The sequence below is a fragment of the Tauraco erythrolophus genome, unplaced genomic scaffold (assembly GCF_009769465.1).
Source record: "Tauraco erythrolophus isolate bTauEry1 unplaced genomic scaffold, bTauEry1.pri scaffold_40_arrow_ctg1, whole genome shotgun sequence".
In the NCBI taxonomy this organism is placed as follows: Eukaryota; Metazoa; Chordata; class Aves; order Musophagiformes; family Musophagidae; genus Tauraco; species Tauraco erythrolophus.
In genome coordinates this window covers 88105-103114 of record NW_028238614.1, presented here as the reverse complement: position 1 = coordinate 103114, position 15010 = coordinate 88105, and the positions used below count along the sequence as shown (strand labels likewise).

The window sequence follows — 15010 nt, the reverse complement described above, 5'->3', positions numbered from 1 at the left end:
CACGAGTCCCAGTGTTGTGAACCTTTAAACCATATAGGACAAGGCTTTGAAGTCTAAAATTGAGGCTTTGAATGTTCAAAAACAGACTTTGGGTCTTAAAAATGATGCTTTGGCTCTTAAAATGAGTCTTTGGATCTTAAATGCGAAGCTTGGAACTTGTCAGTCAGGGTTTGTACTCTAAAAGGAAAGTATGAACCAAAAAAAAATGAGGCTTTCAACGCTAGAATTAAAGCTTTGCACTCTAAAAATGAGGCTTTGGGCCCTAAAAAAGGGATCTGGACGATAAAAATACGGGTTTGGACACTCAAGATGTGGCTTGGATCCTAAAAGTGACTGTCTGGATCCTAAAAATGACTGGCTGAATCCTAAAAATGATGCTTTGGAGTATGAAAATGAGGCTTTGGAAACTAAACCAGCAACGTGGGACTCTAAAAATGACACTTTGCAGACTTAAACTGAGCCTTTGGACCAGAAAAATGAAGCTTTGGAAGCCAAAACTAAAACTGTGGAAAGTAAAAATGAGGTTTTGAACACTACCAATGTAGGTTTAGACCCTAAAAAGAGGCTTTCTGTCCTAGAAATGAGGATTTAAACCCTAAGAATGAAACTCGGGGCCTTAAAAAAAGACTATGGGTAATGAAAGACAGGTTTGGACTCTGAAAATGAGGATTTCAGCCCCAAATGGGAGGCTTTGTGCACAAAAAGGATGGGCTAAAAATGATGCTTTGGACCTTGAGAATGAGGGAACCCAAACCCAAACCCGAGACCCCCACGCACGGGTAGTGTAGATTTGCAACGCAGCATTATGCAGATGTAGTGGATAGGTGGGATTTAGTGCGATGCACGGACCACGTAAGCAAGACAGGCACATCTGTGTGTAAATAGGGGAAGTTTTCTGTTTGGTTTTGCACTCGCTTTGGGCACTTCCCCCGAGTGTCCGATTCTGCGCACTATCGAATACAGCAATGTCTCCTTCCTAAACGTCATCTCTTTGTCTGCGTTTCTGGAGCTACATTAAAACAATAAAAGCAGCAGCCGGTTCGTTCCGTTCCGGGAGCTGATCCTCTGTGTTACCTACAGGAGCCCTCGTGCTTTTCCCCGCACAGACCTGCCCGTGGAGAATCACCGTATGTAATTTTGGTCCAGGCATACGATTCCCTCTCTCTCTCTCCCCCCCTCTCCTGCAGACATCTTTTCCTTCTATATTAAAACTAAGCCAGGAGTTTTCCTTCAGTCTAAGATAGAAAACGTGTCCTGGTTCCAGCTGGGACAGAGTCAGCTCTTCTTTTCACCAGCCAGAAGAGCTCCGTGGTTTGGTTTCAGTCTGAGACTTGCTCCCAGAAGAACGCTGATGGCGCACTGATGTTTGTGGTTGGCACTGAGGCCTCAAGGACTTTTCATCTTGCCGTGTTCTTGCCAGTGTGCAGGAGGAGCACAACAGGATGGGGGGGAGCATGGCCGGGACAGGGGGTCCATGACTCTCCTTATGATTTGTACTTAGACTTCGGATTGAGGCCAAACTGGCCAATTAGTGTTCCACATCACGCAGCGTCATGCCCAGTATAAAAGCGAGGGACAGTCGGAAAGAAGGGCCTTTGCTTTTCCGGGGCTCTCACTCTCCGACTCTCGGAGTGCGCTCTCTCTCTCTTGCTCTGCGTTTGGGCCTCTCGCTCGTCCGGGATTGCGGTGTCGGGACTTACCTGTTTTGGGATCGTTAGTTCGGGATGAGACGAGCCTCGGTCAAGGGGTGGTGAGCAATGACATCGTACATCACTCGTTTGTACATATTTATCATTGTACATATACGTACATATTCATATATTAGTGTTAAAGTATTAAATTGTTCTTATCTCAACCCACGGGTCACTTTCCCTTTTCCCCTTCAATTCCCTTCCCCATGGCTGGGGTGTGGGGGAGGGTGAGCGAGCGGCTTCAGCCACGACAACCGATCAGTACAACATTACTTCATCAGTGGAAATCACTCAGTCAGTGCACCCAAATGACATTCGTGCCTCAACTTTTCACGATCCCTTACACCATCCTGCTTGGAAGCCCCCATGTTGCCCTCCTGCCCCTCCCCCCAGGAGCCCACCCTGCCTCATTCCGTTGCCGGAACCAGCGGCTCTGTGACATCACAGCCCCAGGGCCAAGGGCACCGTGGGCAAGGGGAGCCCGGCAGGCACTACGGCGGCTGCTGCGCTGGTGGTGACTTGCCCTCAGTTCTTGCAGCTGACACGTGGCACTGGCAGCCATGAAACTGCTCCTCGTCCTCGTCCTGCTGGCCCTGCGCTGGCCCGCGCACGGCGCGTGGGACACCTGCGGGTAAGTGGCCCGAGGCTCTGGCAGGGAGCTTGGGCAACCCTTCTGGGGCTCACTGGAGGGGGCCCACGTGTCCCCCGTGGCCACGCCACGGCTTGCCGAGCCCCACCTGGGAGCCTCGGCTCCTCGCCAGCACCCAGGCGGCTGGCACAGCTGCTCTGCGGGGCTAAAGCAGGAACAGGGGCGGACGGACGCACGTCCCACGGGGTTCCTGCTGTCCCTGCAACGCCTGGTGGGGAGGGAGACGGCTGACCTTCAGCCTGAGCAGCAGCAAGCCGCGGAGCAGGGCAGTAACGAGCTTCTGTTACAGAACGACCTGCGGGCTCCGGCCCGTGGACTATTACTACGGCACGTCGCGCGTGGTGGGTGGCAGAGATGCCCAGCCCGGGGCTTGGCCCTGGATCGTCAGCATCCAGGACCCCTGGGAAGGAGGCACGGGGCACATATGCGGAGGGTCCCTCATCAGCTCACAGTGGGTCCTCACGGCAGCCCACTGCTTCATCGAGGCCAGGTAAGGAGGACCAGGGAACGGGCATAGCCCCACCACAGTAGAGCAGGTGCCCTGTCCGCCGCACCACGTGCTCCTCCCATCCCCTTTCCTTGCGGTCCACCCAGTGCCTGGGCACTCCCGAGCTCGGCTGAGAGACGGCTCAGGAGAAGGCTGGGCTCCTGCCACGGCTTCCTAGACTCCTCCAGCTCCACAGCCCTTGTGCCTCAGGCGTGCGAGGGCAGTCGCAGCCTCCGTGCGCTGCTTTCCTCTCTCCCGTGGGAAGCAGAAGGCAGGGAACTGCTGGGCTGCTGCAGCACATGGCCCCGATCCCTCTGACCCCTCTCTCCATCCGCCTTCCAGGCACATCAGCATGTGGCGCGTGGTGGTCGGGGCCACCCGCTTGACTCAGCCGGGCCCCGAGACCCAAGTGCGCCACATCAGGCGGCTGCTGGTGCACGAAGACTACAGCAACGTCACGGAGCGCAACGACATCGCGCTGCTGGAGCTGGACCAGCCCGTGCAGTGCGGCTACTACGTCCAGCTCGCCTGCGTGCCCGACGCCTCGCTGAGAGTGTCGCAGCTGAGCACCTGCTACGTCAGTGGTTGGGGAGCCACGACTGCGAGATGTGAGTTCCCCAAAAGCGCCGTGCCCTGAGCGCAAGCTTGGCACGCTGGGCAGACGGGTTGGGCTTCCTGACCGCAGAGGCGAAAGCCGGAGCCAGGCTGGGGGGACGTTTGCCTCTGGAGAGATGGGCCTGAGCCATTCCCCAAAGCCAGACGGAAGGGAAACCTGGGACAGGTGCCTTCAGGATGCAAAGCCAAGCCCTGGGGAAGGGGTTTGCCTGGATGGGGGAGGAGAAGTGGCAAGGAGCTGCTGGGTGCTAATTGCTTTCTGTGCTCACAGCTGGAGGATCAACTGATGTCCTGCAGGAGGCCAAGGTCAGGCCTCATCGACACCAGGCTGTGTAACAGCAGCCAGTGGTACAGAGGGGCCATCCACAGCCACAACCTGTGCGCTGGCTACGCGCAGGGCGGCATCGACACCTGCCAGGTAGGAGCGTGCGACCTTGTCACTGCTGGGGCCTGGTGACAAGCCAAGCCCCAGCAGCAGCACCGGCAGCCCTGTCCCAGCCCAAACGTGCCCCGGCACGTGCTCTGCCCGGCAAGTCACCCTCCCACTGCAGGGTCCCCGCAGCTCTGGGGCTCACCTCCCCTTCCCCAGCTGCAGGTCCTTGCCCAGTGCCCCCCTTGTCCCAGAAGCCCGCGACTCTGCCCAGAAAGCCCAGCCACTGCTCTTGGCAGTCCACAGCTCCAGATCCCAATCCCTCTTACCACACATCCCAGATCGCCGTGCAGAGAGGGGAGACAGCCCTACCTTACAGACCCACCACCCCCTCCCAGACAGTGTTCCGTAGGCTCCAGCACCCGAGCAGAGCCTTTCTGGGCACTGAATACAGCGCTGGCAGGTGCTGGGGAGAGAAGACGGCCAACCCTAGTGCTGACGGTGGCCACCAACACCACCTCACTCCTCTCTCCTCCGCTGCAGGGTGACAGCGGTGGTCCTCTCGTCTGCAAAGACAACAATGCCGACTACTTCTGGCTCGTTGGCGTGACCAGCTGGGGGAGAGGCTGTGCGAGAGCCAGACGGCCCGGAATCTACACCTCCACCCAGCACTTTTACGATTGGATCCTGCTACAGATGAGACTGCACCCAGCTCCAACATCACGGGTGTGGAGTCATCCTCTCACCCCCTCTGCCCCCTTTCAGAGGCCAAGACCAACATCAGCACCAACACAATCGGGCAGAATTAGCTCCTGCCCCTTCCCACTCCAGAAGCTGGTGGAATTCTTTACTTGGGTGCAGGAGCTCCTGCAGGCCCTAAGGGGAAAAAGGGCTTGAGCCCTGCATGAACAGGATCCAGGGCAGGCTGCAGGCGACCACGACCACGTCCTTCTGGGGCAACGCCTGCTGATCCAAAGGCAGCCTCAGTGGCAAAGGGCTGCTCTGTCCTGCCCACTCTCCTCTGAGGGCACACGAATGCTGAAGGGGACTTTGTTCTTCAAATAAATTGCCACTTTTCTCAGCAAACCTCGCTTCTGTCAAGTTCAGTCTCCTGGGGGAGGCAAGGACTGCCACGGCCGGCACCTGCAGGATGGGGCTGCAGGTGGGGCACAAAGGGCAAGAGTCACTCCGAAGGGCTGAAAGCGCCAGGGCAGAGAGGAGGGTGCTCAGAGCCACCGTGGGATGGGGCAGACTGGCACATGGAGGCTAGGCAGAGGATGGGAAAAAACCATGTGACATGCAGACAACTTTGCGCGTACGCATTAAGGCAGACGAGCTGATGATGAGGGCCGGGCGTACGGCTGAGCTCACGGAACAGAGCGTGGGAAACTGCGGAGCACGACCAGAGAAATGTCTGACCACAGCAAACAGAGTGAGAAGCTGGCAGGAGTTACAGTGCCGTAAGGAACAGCCAGATCCGACGGAGAGTTAAGGGGCATTGATGTGAGAGGGGGTCACACTTCCCAGATGGTTGAAGGAAGAGTTGGGGTCATTTTGGGGAGAGGAATCTGGCAGGGACAGCAGTGCCCAGGAAACCTCATCAGTAATGCCAGGGAAGCCCCAGGTGACCCAGCTAGCAGCACCTGAACCCCCTAGTCTGTTCCCAGGCTTGACAAACCCGGGAGTCAGGGACCATAAATAACCGGCGTGGGTCCCTTGTTTGGGAGGAGATGGGGCGCAGCAAGGGAGGAGTCAAGGAAGGTGAGGGGGGATGTGTTAGCATGGAAAATGGGGAGAAGGAGGGATCAGGGAGCCATTCCCACAGAAGCAAACTGCTGGTGTGTTTGCTTGATGACTGAGCCCTGCACCCAATCGCCACTGTCCGTGCTACCTTCTTTTTGGGAGCCACCCCAAATCCTTTTCTGTGTGGCCCCACGCTGTAGCCGGTGCGGGGCTGGGTCCAGAGGCCTGGCTGCTGCAACGGCAGAAGGGCACACAGGTCCCAGGGACCAAGCAGCTGGAAACACCCAGTGCCAGGGCCAGCTACTGGTGGGAGCGCTGTGCGTGTGCAATTCACGAGCGAAGGTGAGGCTGGACTGGCTCCCGAGCAAGAGGACAGCGACCCTTCCCCAGCCCTGTGGATGGCACGTGGCTGCAGCCCCCCTGATGGCTCAGCCCCACCAGCCACAGCCCTTACAGGAGGAGCAGCCCTGCCAGCCACATCTGCACCTGCCTCAGCCTGAACGTCCAGCACAGAGCACAGGGTCCACTGCCCCGCACGCCTCGCAGCTCGGCCATCTCCCCAGGCCACGGGCTGCCACCCCAGCACTGCCTTGGTCAGAGGTGTCCCTGAGCCACAGCTGAGGGCAGCTCTAAGGCTGAACTGGGTTAGTTGGAGGTGGGGGGGCAGTTGGAAGTCTGGTGGGTTTGGGATAGGGTTCCAGTGTGGGGCAACTGGGGCTGGAGCAGCAAGAGGCTACGAGCAGTGACAGCAGGAAGGCTTAGGAGTGCGGTTTGGGATGCAGCAGGGACACTTCTCAAGCAAGGGATGTTTTCCTGTTGCTCACCAGCCTAGGCTGCAGCTCCAAGGATGTCATTGCATCTTCCACAACCAGGAGGAAATGGCCTGCCTTTTGTAAGCAGTTCTCCCCAACTGTCTGTCACCGACTCTCATGTTTTGATGGCTCTTGTCACAAATAGCATGGTAAAAAGATCTTGGTTATTTTCTCTTTCCTTTTTTTCTCCTTTGAGAAGTCTCATTTACTTTTTGCAGCTGTCCTGACTCTCTTCCCCCTGTCATTACTGGGAAGCAATGTGGCAATTAGAGCTGGCCACCTCCAGGAGGAGGTGTGCTCCTCTGACTTGTTGTGCTCATCTCCCAAGCTTTTCTGTTCTCCCTGTACCATGGGTTTTTGTGTCATGCCATTCCAAGTACAACAACCCCACTTGGGTGCTCATCCATCTGGGGACCCCCACCGGGGCCGTGTCCCCCTTTTCTCCTGCCCCACAGATCTCCAGGCTGCCGTGGAGGAGGTGCTGCTGGCCCTTCAGTGTGACTCTTCTACCTGAGCTCCACATCGCCCACGTCAGGTGTTGAGGCACTGCTGCCCGCCATCGAGGCCACCTCCAATGAGCCTCTTCGCTCCCACTACTGCACTGGTGTCACCGCCAACTCCAAGGCCAGGTACATCTACACCTCCGGCACCAGCGGAGAGGTTGTGGGGACAGGAAGCCCAAAGGCAGGAAGGTCTGCTCCTTGGAGAATTGCAGCTAGGAGGGTTTGGGGGCAAGGGGTGAGCACCCAAAGGAGGTGGTCCCCTGTGGGTTGGATGGGTGAGGTGGCGCAGGTGAAGTCAGGCAGGTCGGAGGGGTCTCGTGAAGACCTTTTTCCAAGCCCGACCATTGTGGATCCACCTCGGCCAGGTTCCTCCTGGCTGCGTCCATGCAAGGGTTGGGTTTTTTAAAAAATTCCTTTAGAGTGGGAATTGGGAACTACAGATCTGAGAAAGCCTGGCTGCTAGATAAACCCTGTTGGTGGAAACTCTCCTGAATTTTACAATTAGCGTGGCTACATACAGCACTGTGGGAAAGTCACAAACGCAGTAGCTCTCTTTGGAATTTGATGAGGACAGACGCTCTCGGTGTTGCTGTCAGCGTTTCAACAAAGTCACCAACAGCTCTAACAGAAATGGAGCTGTTACGGAGTAAGAGCAACTACCATTTCATCAAAGAGTGACTGACCCAGAGAAAAATAAAGGAATATCTAGGAAAGAACAAAACGGCAGAACTTGGGATATTTTGGTCTGAAATGAACTAGTTGAGCTGACTAGAAAAGAGCTGGCTTTGAATTTTTTTTTTACAAATTCAATGACTTGTCATGAAGCAGAGTTCTTTTGGGTTTGCTTCCAGGCTTTGCAGCTTCCCCAGCTCTTCCAAACAAGCTGCCTGTCCGACACGGCGCTGTCTGACAGAGGTCACCTACACGGTCCGGGCCGTCACCGCTGTCCTGCCACCCGATCAAGGGCCTAAAGCTGCTGCCAGGTCCCTGCCAACGTGCAGCAACTCCACACCTTCAGCGCAGCCCTCGCCAGCCTGCTGTCCAACAGGTAGGAAAATATCTCTGCACTTGCTTTTCAAAAAGATATTTAAAAGTCATACTTGTAAACATTTTTCTACAATGCTCTGTCATGTGTATGTCTCAAGTGAGAATTAGATGGAAAGTGTAAAGCCTAAAAGGAAGAAAGACCTCGAAAGCAAAATGCTTTTCTGTTTGCTGTTCCTGTCCTTCCTCCAGATTTTGAGCGTCCCCTGGTGACTTCCCAGACAGCCTCTCTGCTGAGGTTAAAGGGGGCGGAGAAAAACATTTCTCCACAACTGGTCATTGTCAGGCTAACGTTGATGTTATTTTTAATGAAGCAAAACCAGGACAATGACACCAAAGCACTGAGAACTGGTCGAAGAGTAGCATACTGGGCCTTGGTCTCATGTTTTCCCAGGTTAAGTTTTAAAGTCCAAGATCAGTCAAAAGTTTTGTGTAGAATATTTCATTCTGCTCATACTATTTTCATATTGTATTTTTTTTTTCTTGGTTAACTTCATGTTGTTTGGTTTGTTTTTTTTAGGCACTGAAGACTAGACAGTACAAAAGTCTTGGCTCATTCCTTTTGTCTAAAATGTTTCTGCTAAAATTTTCAGTCTCACTTGTTTTTGTTCTTCAGAGGACAAGTTGAAGCAAATTATTGTTCTTTTCCTTACCCTTACCTTGAATTGGAAAAATCACGTGATAGGTTATTTTTTGACAGATGGGGTTTGGTTTTTTTTTTTAATTTCCCTAAAACTTCTGAAACTCAGAACATAGTGACACTTTCCTTGAACTAACTAAAGCTCAGTTATTCAGTTCTTCTGTTCTTCTGTATTTTTTAACATATGTGCACATATATTAGAATAAATATTTTTTAAAACAAATAAATTGATCTTCAAATCACTTGGGAGCTAGTAATGCATCTCTGGAATTTAGTTTCCAGTGTGATTGTTGAAATGTTTAATCAAAGCAAGCGATGGAACGCGGCACAGCAAACACAAGCCCTGGCAGTCTGATAACTGCGTGTGAATTCCTGCAGCGTCGCTGCCGTGTTCCCCACCCGCCCACGCGGACCCTCTGGCTGCCTGTGCCCGTCCTGCAGCTCCCACCTGCGCCCACGGCAGCGTTTGCCAGGTGAGTGTCGCGTACGGAAATCACGGGGCAGCGGAGGAGCCTGTAGGAATGAGCTGCAGGTTTATGGACTTGCGGAGCGAAGGATGTAAATTTGGTCAGTGATCTGCCTGAGAAAGTGAAAGTAATGCGCTTTGTGCATGTCTGTTTCAAAGAGCCACTGAACATTAAACGGGCAGTTTTGTCATTCTAGTGAGGTCTCAGGGCAGCAGCACAGTGGGTGTCCTCATCAGTGGAGTGGTTTTTCTGTATAAGTTATTTTGCTTGACTTCACCACAGTTTGTTTTAGTTAAGGAGCCTACATTTTTCTTTGGACAAAAAGAGATTCTTTAGTATTATGAAAACACTGGGAAACAGCTCCGCGTTTTTGTCCCAGGCAGCTTTCTGCAGTCCTGGGTTTCCTTTCATGAACGAGAAAAACTAAGGTGCCTTTTGGAATTGGCCGCACCGCAGAGATGTCTTATTAAAGAGAACTACAGTACTTCCTGTGAATTCTTTATAGAATTCCAGCGGAAACTGCACCTTATTTGGAGGCCCTGGCTTATCAAACATCAAAAGATCTGCAGTCAAAATGCAAGGACTTCCTTTTGTGTTACAGCGTAATGCAGGTACTTTTTTCTTCTTCACAGAGGACAAGCAAAGCGAGTTATGCTTATGTGTGTTGAAAAAGGGTTGACCTCCCCAGGCTTGATCATCCAGTTTCCTGTCTTGCAAATATCAATCTGTGTCTTTTATTCTATTTTTTTTTTGTTTATAGAGAAGCTCATCCAAGATGGCCAGATTGTGGCCAGGATCACATGTTGGTGTAAGGATATAAATAGCCACTGGCCAATCATGCCATTGATACTCTAGTATCTATTTTTCACACAGTGCATCTTTGTCCTCTCACTTTCATCATGAGCTGCTTTTTCATCCAGGACATGAGGATCAGTGTGAATGATGGGAAGTCACAATCCAATAACTTCTTGTCTCAGAAGGCTGAGATCAATGTTTGGGACAGCAGATCATTCCAAAGGAGTCATCAAGTGTGGTGGTGCAGATAGATGGAGAGATAGTATAAATACACTGTCCAAATGGTCTAGTAAAAATCATTGTTTGGAGAAGCAAGTCCACGGGCAGCGTGTGGAGTCCAAGAAGATTTCGGCCACCTCCTAGTAGATGCTTTGATAACACAAGTCTAGCCAGGGAACTGCCAGTCAAAAGCTGCTGGTGCATCTGGGCAGAGGTTGCTGGAAGGCGACCCTCTGTGTGAGCAGCCCAAAGGCAAGCAGTGCCATGGAGCAGTTCTGCTGTCCCATATGTGGCACGTGAAGGGAGGGGTTCTAAGGTACCCCCACCGTCCTACTAAGGTGAGGAGTCTCTGGTTTGAACGCTTGGGCATGCTTACACCTGCAGTGCAAAGGGTGTGCAGACAAAGCATCTGAAGGAGCACACAGCTGCTGGTAAGTAGCTGCCGTGCTCTCCAGGATGGACAGCCAATGGATACCGCAAGCGTGCCAGGAGTGAGGTGGTCAATGAAAAACAAGACAAAGCAGTAGCCTCATCACACAGCTCTGTCAAGTCGTTTGAGCCAGGTCTGTCGTTACTGATACACGTGTTGGTAACAGCGAATGCACCTGGATTTGTTCTGGCTTGTTCCTTACAGCTGGTTTGATAACTGAGGGCAAAGCTCCGGCTGTGAGGACACGGACCCTAACTTTGTATGGTGTAGCTTTCTGATTTCATGTTTTGCTTAATAAGACATCTTGTTAAGAGCTTGAGTTTCAATGTGGCAACCTTAATTCTGAGTTAAAAACACTTACTATGTAAAGCATCTAGGCAGCATTCAACACTTGTTAGATGTCCTTTTGGAGTAGAGGAGAATTGTTGTTATTTTGTCCCTACAGTGATTACAAGAAAACATTGAGTGATCTTTGGTGTTTTTTCTTTTTTGTTTTGATGTTTTTTAAGGGGAATACGACTGTTAATTATGAATTCAATACATCAGAGGGAGAACAGAGAGACTCCAATTCAGGAACTGAGTCTTCAACCATTTCTGTGGAAGAGACAGATTCAACTGTAAGACCTAGCAGGAAAAGAAAATTCAGATCGGACGAGGAGGAGCACCTTGGTAAGAAGAGATTCTACATGTTTTTCAGAGATTACTGAGACAGCTACTCTGAAACCGTTACAGAAAGGGGAGATCAGAACAGTCTAGTTCTTGTCTGCAGTGTAAGTCCTTCATTGTGCCTTCAGTTAAAATATTTTACTTGTACAACCTCTCGGTATACACTGCCAACATGCTTCTATAGAGATGCTCATGCTAATTACCCTTATGTGGAAAAGGGTATAAATTATATCAGTAAATAAACCCTGAAGTTCTGTGCGTTGTGTCAGAAACCTGGATGTCACAATATTGAGATGAAGTACATCGATATGTTTGCTGGAGGGTGACAGTGCTATGAAGGAAATGCCAGCGCACGGTGCCAGCTCATGTTGAGCTTCTCACCCACCAGCACTCCCAAGTCCTTTTCCTCAGGGCTGCTCTCGATCCATTCTCTGCCCAGCCTGTCCTTGTGCTTGGGATTGCCCCGACCAATGTGCAGGACCTTGCACTTGGCCTTTTTGAACTTCATGAGGTTCTCACAGGCCCACCTCTCCAACGTGAGTGGGCAATGTGCGCTGGCAGCCCAGAAAGCCAGCCGTGTCCTGGGCTGCATCAAACGAAGCGTGGCCAGCAGGTCAAGGGAGGTGATTCTGCCCCTCTACTCTGCTCTCGTGAGACCCCACGGGGAATACTATGTTCAGCTCTGGAGTCCCCAGCACAAGAAGGACATGGAGCTGTTGGAGCGGGTCCAGAGGAGGCCACGAAGATGATCCGAGGGCTGGAACACCTCTGCTATGAAGACAGGCTGAGAGAGTTGGGGCTGTTCAGCCTGGAGAAGAGAAGGCTCCGGGGTGATCTTATAGCAGCTTTCCAGTACCTAAAGGGGGCCTACAGGAAAGCTGGAGAGGGACTTTTTACAAGGGCGTGTAGTGACAGGACAAGGAGAAATGGCTTTAAACTGAAAGAGGGGAGATTTTGATTAGAAATAAGGAAAAAATTTTTCACTCAGAGGGTGGTGAGTCACTGGAACAGGTTGCCCAGAGAAGTTGTGGATGCCCCATCCCTGGCAGTGTTCAAGGCCAGGTTGGATGAGGCTTTGGGCAACCTGGTGTAGTGGAGGGTTTCCCTGCCCATGGCAGGGGGGTTGGAACTAGATGATCTTTGAGGTCCCTTCCAACTCTAACCATTCTGTGATTCTATGATTCTTGTTCAATTACTTCCTGGTATCATTAGTAATTAGCAAACTTCTCAGCTTTCCTATCTAAAGCAAAACATTTGCTTAATATGCCAGTTGTAAAGTTATGGACAGGAACATTCTGGAAAGCATTTCCATGGGATCGTTTGACAGAGATGAAACACTGTTACGCTAATGCTAATTAGCAACAATTAGCATAGAGCCTGCTCTCTGGGAAAGGTGACAGTCATCCAGGTCTGTGTTCCCACTGTTGTACCTTTTAGGCTTGGCGTACATGTGAAGGGCAGAGACAGGCAGCACACGTGAGCCAAACAGGATCAGGCTCAAGTTGGCCCAGAGTAAATCGTGCACATGATCCAAGCCTGGAAGCTGGCCCAGCCCATCTCCTGCCTTCTCGCGGTAGGGCCGAAGCAGACAGGTTTAGATATGAGCTGAGTTCTGTTCCTCTGACTCTGTGTCTGTCTGTCAGCACCTCCTTTCCTCTGCGAGTCTTGGGAAACAACTCTTCCTTGATCTGTCTGTGCCTGTGCATTGTCATCAAATTGTCATGATGACAATTTCCAGATGTTTCTTCACAACTTACCCTCTGAATGGGATTGAGTTCTGTCCTTTTTCCTCTTTTCCTTTGGGCACTCATTTGCAAGTTTTCTAAGCCCGCGCTTTGATGCATATCGTGGTATAGAGGAGGCTTTTGTTCCATCTATCTCAGTAGTCCATTGATGTGATTCACTTTTCTTTGTTATGTGGTGACACCAAGTTCCAGATATCACACAGCGAGAGCCAACGTAAGGTGGTACCAAAGGCCACTGCAATGAAGATGGAAGGAAAAGTCACTTCATAGAATCGTAGAATCATAGAATGGCATAGGCTGGAAGGGACCTCAGAGACCATCTAATCCAGCCTCCCTGTCATGGGCAGGGACACCTCTCAACTAGACCAGGCTACTCAAGGCTCCGTCCAACCTGGCCTTGAACACCTCCAGTCACTTCTGTGACTGGAGCAACTCTGGGCTGAAACCAATGAGCCAAGAATTGAACCATCTCTTGTGGAGAAGGCGTTACTTTTCTTTGAAGAACTGGATGAGATTTCTCTGTCTTTTTGCAGCTATTCTGTAGCAAGAGAGACAACTGTTGTCTTACTAAAATGCAGTCCCCAGGATTGCCCTCCATAGGTGCCAGCCCATCTCTGCAGCACCATAAATCACCGAAATAGGTCGTCTGTTTTCTTCAAATGAAAATTGACTTAACCAACTTTCTCAGCTAAATTCTAGTTTACCAGTTTTAAGAACATCCTGCCAACCAGGATCAAGAGGAAAGGGCTCTCTAGTCCGTTCTCCTGCCTCCAACAGTATCTCGGACATTTTTGTACTATTAAGTAGAAAAAGCCTCAATAAACTTTTCTTCAGTTAATTTTTCAAGTCACGTTTTGGAGCCATGTGAACATTCAGCACCCACTGTGGGTTTTGTAAGTTAATGTCAGTAACACAGATTAATTCCACAGTGGGTGAAGAACCCTCCTCTTTGTTGGTTTGCAATGCAAGTGTTTGCTTTAGCCACACCTTTGCTCCTCCTGCACTAATTGTCTTTGTAGCTGACAGTTTGGCAGAGGGACCTCGTGTTCTTTGGAAGCCGCAGCAGAACTATTTGTGAGCCCTCCTGGGAGTCAGAGGCTGCAGCAGAGGGTGCAGAACTTAATTCAGCACTGAGATACATCATTGCCAATGAGTACAGGCTGTGTGCTGTGCTCCTTTCCCACTCTTTTTGTTAGGAGACAGCAGGTATGGCTCTCTAGTTCCTGGGGTGTTGGTCACATGAGGTGTGAGGGATAGCTCACCTTTCAGAGACTGCTTTTTGCAGCCCCAGGCTCCTTCTTAGGACACAGATTTGAAGGTGTTTACGATGCATCTTCTTTCTTTGCTACTTTCTAGCTGAGCTCATCTATAAAATGGGATTTTTGGAATAAATCCATCTGCTTACGTTGGCAGCATCCACACTTGCAACAGGAGTCCTTTCAGACTTCACAAAGGACTGACAGGAGCTCTGTAAGTTCTTCTCGCAGCCTTCTCCATCTCCTCTGCGTGGCGCTCCACAGCTGCACTCAGCTGTGAGCACAGCTGTACTGGCCCTAATGTCTGTGGTTTGTGCTTCCCCTTCGGAAAGAGCACATACAGACCAGATTCTGATTGGAGAAATTTTTGTTCGCAGCCCTTCTTTCTGGAAATAGGGATCTCAGAGTGGAGCAGGTGGAATTTTTTATTTCTGGATTTAAGCATTTAAGCTGATACTGATACACTAAGGAAAGAGCTTCCTTTCTCAGTGGCTGGCCATATATTTTTTTGTGAGTTACCTAGTCCTTCACATAATCTGGCAACTTATTCTATTTTTTTGTTACAAGTACACAGATACAACACTGAGATGCTTCTGCCTCAGATGAATCCATCGTTCTCATGCTGCAAGGTGCCCCAGACATTTACCACCCACTCCCATGCTGCTGCAGTTGTGTCACTGTGCATTCCCTCTCATTCAGCACGAGGCAGATGGGTTTACAGATGCAATGGCTAAGGGCAAATCTTCATTCAGGTGAGGTCTCCCACGCTGTCATATGTTCACTTGAACTATTTCCTACCCCTTGTAGAAGAGTGCAGTCCCTGCACAAAGTCCAAGTCACGTAAGACATGTCCATGCCTGCAGCAGGATGCCTGCGAG

General features: G+C 51.1%; 1 pseudogene across 1 annotated transcript; it reads left to right on the top strand.

The window, feature by feature from the left end:
* Positions 1-2116: 2116 nt before the first annotated feature.
* LOC147526004 (acrosin-like) lies at positions 2117-4709 on the top strand (annotated as a pseudogene). The gene is made up of 5 exons (XR_015222973.1): positions 2117-2322; positions 2630-2830; positions 3170-3450; positions 3720-3860; positions 4356-4709. The product of XR_015222973.1 is annotated as an acrosin-like (transcript).
* Positions 4710-15010: the final 10301 nt, after the last annotated feature.